The sequence below is a fragment of the Mus pahari genome, chromosome 10, assembly GCF_900095145.1.
Source record: "Mus pahari chromosome 10, PAHARI_EIJ_v1.1, whole genome shotgun sequence".
NCBI lineage: Eukaryota > Metazoa > Chordata > Mammalia > Rodentia > Muridae > Mus > Mus pahari.
In genome coordinates this window covers 36,028,773-36,034,772 of record NC_034599.1, presented here as the reverse complement: position 1 = coordinate 36,034,772, position 6,000 = coordinate 36,028,773, and the positions used below count along the sequence as shown (strand labels likewise).

The 6,000-nt window shown below is 45.0% G+C and overlaps 1 protein-coding gene across 4 annotated transcripts in view; it reads left to right on the top strand.

Moving 5' to 3' along the window:
- Jhy (junctional cadherin complex regulator) overlaps nt 1–6,000 on the top strand; it is a 65,272-nt gene that overhangs the window by 37,671 nt on the left and 21,601 nt on the right. The window lies entirely within an intron of this gene.

Here is a 6,000-nt window from a genome sequence, read left to right as displayed (position 1 = left end):
GGAGGAGGAGGAGAAGAAGAAGAAGAAGAAGAAGAAGAAGAAGAAGAAGAAGAAGAAGAAGAAGAAGAAGAAGAAGAAGAAGAAGAAGAAGAAGGGAGGCAGGCCGACGACAGAGTCCAAATATTTTGTGTGTGTTGTCTCTAAGCAGCTGAAAAACACAAAAACCCTTTGATAATTTAAGCAGCCATGCTGAGTGTCAGCCAAGTCACCTCCTAGTAGTAGAATCTCAATCAGTCTCTTGCTGGCCATGGAAACGTGAGCAGGTGTAAAACAACTCAGGGCAAATGCATCAGCGATGCGCCAGGAGTGCTTGCAAGCACTCATTAGTCAAACGAATAATGAAACGCTCACTAGACTCAGTGATTGCGCCCAAAGTGGAAGTGTACATAGCTGATATATCAGAACATATAAAAAGTAAATAAAAAACAAACAAACCAACAAAAACCCTGACTCTGGGTTGGCAAGATGCCTCAGCAGGTAAAGAGGCCTGACGACCTGAGTTTGACACTCAGGGTCCATGTGGTGAACGGAAAGGACAAAGTCCTCAAGTTGTTCTCTGCCCTTGGCATGTGCACTGTAGCATCCATATCACACATGTATGCATGCACACACACACATGCATGCACATGCGTGGGTGCACACGTGCGCGTGCGTGCACATACACAGACACATTTACATACAATAATAAAATATTTCTTTGATCTGACACCTTGGCTTATTTAATTTGGGCATGTGGCTAGTTGCCAGTACATTAGTACTAGGAACATGCATAGCAAAGCCTTCTCAACTAACATGAAGCTTCCCATGGCAGATATCACACCATAGACAGTAGCAAAGGCAGGATACAAGGGGAGACAAGGGCACAGCCTGCAGTGATAACTTTCTAATAATAACGTGTTTACGAAGCATGTGTTGATGTGTGTTATGCAGATCTGCTGTGTCACACGGCTCTGGGCGAAGCCTTGGCTCTGCTCTCTGCGGCGCCATCCGATTCTCTAAGAACCCGATGTGTTTCTTTGAGAGGGACGCCGCAGCTCAGTCTAGCTCGGCTGTCCTCAATCTGAGTTGCTTTCCTCCCTACAAACCCTCACTTCAAAGCAAGGAACATAATGTACAATTTTTTAATGGCTCTAGACCCAGGCACTCAGACTCTCTGCTCTTCGCCTTACCTCAGTGTAAACACCTAATCAAGATTGCCTGCGCTTCAACAATAGCAGCCAAATGCAATTTGAGAACCACAAGCCTTTGAAGTCCTCCCTGCAAAGGCCGGTTTTCTAGTCTGGGATAATGACATGCCATGATTGCTGTCTTTGTTGTATCTTTTCAGTACAGAAGCAATTATAGGCCCCAATTTAACAGAATAGACATTACACAGCTTACGATGCTCAAAATGCAATTTCATTTGATCATTTTCTCGATTTGATTGGTATTAATAGAATGGTTCACAAAAAAAAAAAAAAGAAAGAAAGAAAGAAAGAGAAAAAATAGATGGCAGAGGTTGTGTCCCACTCCACTTTCAGAGAGCTAATGTAGAAGTATGTTTTACCTGCCCAGTGAGCTCACCGGGGTGATGCAGCCAAGCTTCACCAAAATATTTTGCACAAAAACACTGTGTGTCCTTCACTCCCTGGCAAAAGAGGCAGCCAGTGCTTGATTAGCAGTATGTGAAGTTTTTTGACAGAACTATGCAAGCATGGTTGATGTCTAAGTTAGGTTTGTACTGCTGTGAACAGACACCATGACCAAGGCAACTCTCATAAGGACAACATTTAATTGGGGCTGGCTTACAGGTTCAGAGGTTCAATCCATTATCATCAAGGCGGGAGCAGGACAGCATCCAGGCAGGCATGGTGCAGGAGGAATTGAGAGTTCTATGTCTTCATCTAAGGCTGCTAGCAGAATACTGACTTCCAGGAAGTCAGGACTAGGGTATTAAAGCCCACGCCCACAGTGACACACCTACTCCAACAAGGCATGCCTCCTAATAGTGCCACTCCCTGACCCAAGCATATACAAACTATCACAGTTGTCAATAGAAAATTAATGTCACCAATGATAAACCCCATAACCTAAAACACATCTTTGCAAAGGCTAGAGAATCTACCTCCCATTGGTCATCTCTCCTGGTCCCTCCAGAAGACATGTTAAGCCTTTTCAAGATTAAAAGAGCATCCTTGCCTTGCTTAGTCACCCTAGTTAGAATTTTTCCTTCTCTTCATTTCTCATCAGAGTTGATTTTTCTTTTAACAAAGTCAGGCTTCTGTTTAACATCATGATAATGGTAGCCAGGCACGGACACACGTCCTTGGAATTCCAGTGCCCTGGAGGCTGAAACAGCAGGATGATACCCAGTCTGGCCTAATACATAGCAAGACCCTGTCTCAAACATTAAAAAACAAAACCAAAAACCAGAAACATTTGCAATGATGCTCTAACTGTGATTCAGGGTGCTTCTGAGAGCAGTTATATAAGGGGAGCTCTGATGCAAATTTGGGGTGTGGTTCTTAGCCTTCTTTGAGCATTCTAAAGTTTAGACTATTTCATGATGTGAGGTCATCCACTTGCAGAAGAGGTTGTTCATTCAAGAGTAGATGATCATGCCCAGTTAGAAGGTAGCCATAATTGAATATTACATGTTTTCATCTGTTGTATTTGGGGATTAAAAAGTAAAACAGTTGTTTTTCCTTTTCTTCTTACTTTCAGATCAACTTTTTTTAAAATGTATTTTTATTATTATTGTTGTTATGTATGTGTGTGATGAATGAGTATGCCACATGTGTGCACCAGTGTACATGTGGAGGCTGGAGGAGAACTTCACAAGATCAGTCTCGCCTTCAGCCTTTACATGCAAGGTTGTTAAATATACACGGCAAATGGTGCCCTCTACACCAGTGTTTCTCAACCTGTGGGTCTCGGACCCTTTGCCAACTATTTTCATATGGTTAATAACTGTAGCAAAATTGCAGTTATGAAGTAGCAATGACAACAACGCTATGGCTGGGGAGGTCACCACAACATGAGGAACTGTATTAAAGGGTCGCAGTCTTAAGAAGGTTGAGAACCACTGCATCTATGCCATCTCACCAGCCCCAGATCAACTCTCAGTTATCTAAGCTTCCATATTGTCTCTCTTCCTTTCCTGGTGTGTGTGTGTGTGTGAGTGTGTGCCTCTGTGTGTGTGTGTGAGTGTGTGCCTGTGTGTGTGTCTGTGTCTGTGTGTCTGTCTGTCTCTGTGTGTCTGTGTGTATCTGTATATGTCTCTGTGTGTGTCTGTGTGTGTGAGTGTGTGCCTGTGTGTGTGTGTGTGTGTGTGTGTGTGTGTGGTAATTCTAATTTAATGAACTTACTAGAGACAGATGAGGTGAGACAATGTTTACCTTTCTTGAGCTAAACATGCCATCCTGAATGGAAAAGGGTGAGACTGTCTTCAATGTCAAATGTTTCCTTAGCACAAAATAGTCACCAAACACATTTCCCTCTTATCCAATGAGCATTCGACCCCACTGGTAAACATAAGCCGCAGAGGGAGAATCTGAACTCAAGCCTGTCAGATCCAGTCCCTACCGTCCTGCATTCGTGCACGTGGCCACCCCCCACTCCACAGCCACTACAGGAAATTGAACAAGATAAGAAAGTGCAGGCCTGGTGTGGTGGCACATGCCTTTAATCCCAGCACTCAGGAGGCAGAGGCAGGCGGATTTCTGAGTTCGAGGCCAGCCTGGTCTACAAAGTGAGTTCTAGGGCTATACATAGAAACTCCTGTCTCGAAAAGAAAGAAAGAAAGAAAGAAAGAAAGAAAGAAAGAAAGAAAGAAAGAAAGAAAGAAAGACAGACAGACAGACAGACAGACAGACAGAAAGAAAGAAAGAAAGAAAGAAAGAAAGAAAGAAAGAGCAAAGCCTTAAAGTTACATTTAAAAACTGGATTGCATCCATTCAGAAGGGGAGAGACTTGGCATTTTATAGGCGGGGAAGCAGACGGTAGTCACCAGAACCTAACTGGAGCGGTCGGTGTGTCACAGTGGGAATGGATGAGGAGTCTTGAGACAGAGACAGTAGGAAGAATGTATAAGAGAGACTTCTGAGTCAGTTGGACACTGCCTGCCAGGAGATGCGGGCAGACTGGATGAATGTCTGTTAGAGTAGAATCCTTCCTTTCCCCCTCCTTTGGGGTTCCCTGGCTTCATCTAGTGTTTGGCTCTGGGTCACTGCATCTACCCCTATCAGTTGCTGGATGATGTCCCTCTGATGACAACGAGGCTGGTATAGTCATATTTGGTTCTCTCTTGAGCCTCTTGGCTGACCAGCCTCTGGTTCTTCATCTACACAGTGTCAGATGTGGGCTCCCCTTTCTTGGTGTGGGCTTCAAGCTGGGCCAGACATTGTTTGGCCACTCCCACAAGTTCTGCTCCACTGTTAGCCTTGCACATCTTGCGGGCAGGACATACTGTAGGTTGAAGGGCTTATGGCTGGGTTGGTGTCCCAGTTCTCACTGCTGGGAGCTTTGCCCGATTATAGAAGATGGCTAGATCTTGATATGAAACAAAGACCCAAAATAATTGAGAAAACAGATAGAAAAGGAAAGATCTGTTTTACTTATGGTTTCAGAGGTTCATTATGTAATATTTTGGTTAATTTGGGTCCATTGATCCTGGGCTGATGGCCCAGGATATCATGGTTGCAGCATATGAAGGAAAATACTATTTACATTAGGTAATCAGGAAGCAGACCCAGTGTGGCCTTCAAAGGCAAACTCCTAGTGGCTTGTGTTCTCCAGCTAGGACCCCACCTCCTAAAGTTTCCACCACCTCCCACCATCTCTCCATTCCCCCTGCCTCAGCTTCCCAAGCAGGGAATGAGAGGTGTGCCCCACCACACCTGCTCAACTGTGTGGGCACAATTAAAGTAGGCTAAGCTAAGCTGCGGGGCTTAGTGTGTGTCCTGGGTAGGGTATATGCTGCTGTGAAACTTGGGAAGGAAAGAGGTAAGTTCATCTTACAACTCTCTGTCAGCGAAGGAAGTCAGGACAGGAACTTAAGACAAGAAGCCGAAGGCAGTAATGAAGCCCAGGTCACAGCAGAATCCTGCTTACTGGCTTGCTCAGTTTGCTTTCTTTTAAGCCTCTCAGCAGAATGGTGACCCTACTCACAGTGAGCTGGGCCCTCCCTCATCAATCATCAGGCAAGCAAATGGTCAATCTGGTGGGAGCATCTTCTCAACTGAGACTCCCTCTTTCCAAAAGGCTCTAGCTTGTGCGTGAGGTTGACAAAAACTAGTCCGCATGAGTGTTAAATGCATTTTTCAGAATTTATGACAGGTTTATCAGGACACAGTCCCCACTGTAGGTAAAGGGTATGGCAGCATGTGTCTGTTGATGGGGTCACTTGTTACTTGAAGTATTCTGTTCCAATAACTGCCCTGAGGTGATTGCTGACAAGGTGTGGGACATTTTAACAAGGAGTATTTGGACCTAAAGGCACCCTTTCTTTCTTCATGCCTGCATGAGAGACACTTTATTTTCATCTTCCCTGAGAGAAGCCCAGTTCCCTCTAATGACTTTTATCCCAGGTGGCCCTCAAAATCTCAGATATTGAAGGCTTGCCCACACACACACACACACACACACACACACACACATGCACACACACACACGCACGCGCACGCACACGCACACGCGCGGTGGTGCCATTGGGAGACGGTGTAAAGTTTAGGAGCTAGGGGCCAGTTGGAGGAAGTAAGACACAGGTTACTTGAAGAGCACACTTCGATGTCAGCCCCTTCCCCTGTGTCTCCTGCTCTCTGGCTGCTATACGCTAGGCCACTCTCCACCGTGATAATCTGCCTTACCCCAGGCCCCCCCAAACAACAGAGCTAAGTGACCATGGGCTGAACCCTCTGCAATCATCCATTCAATATACAAGATATTCTCTCTATAACCATAAACGAAAATAAGCGCTTCCTCCTTTGAAACTGTTTATCTTGGTGTTTTGTTTTGTTTTGT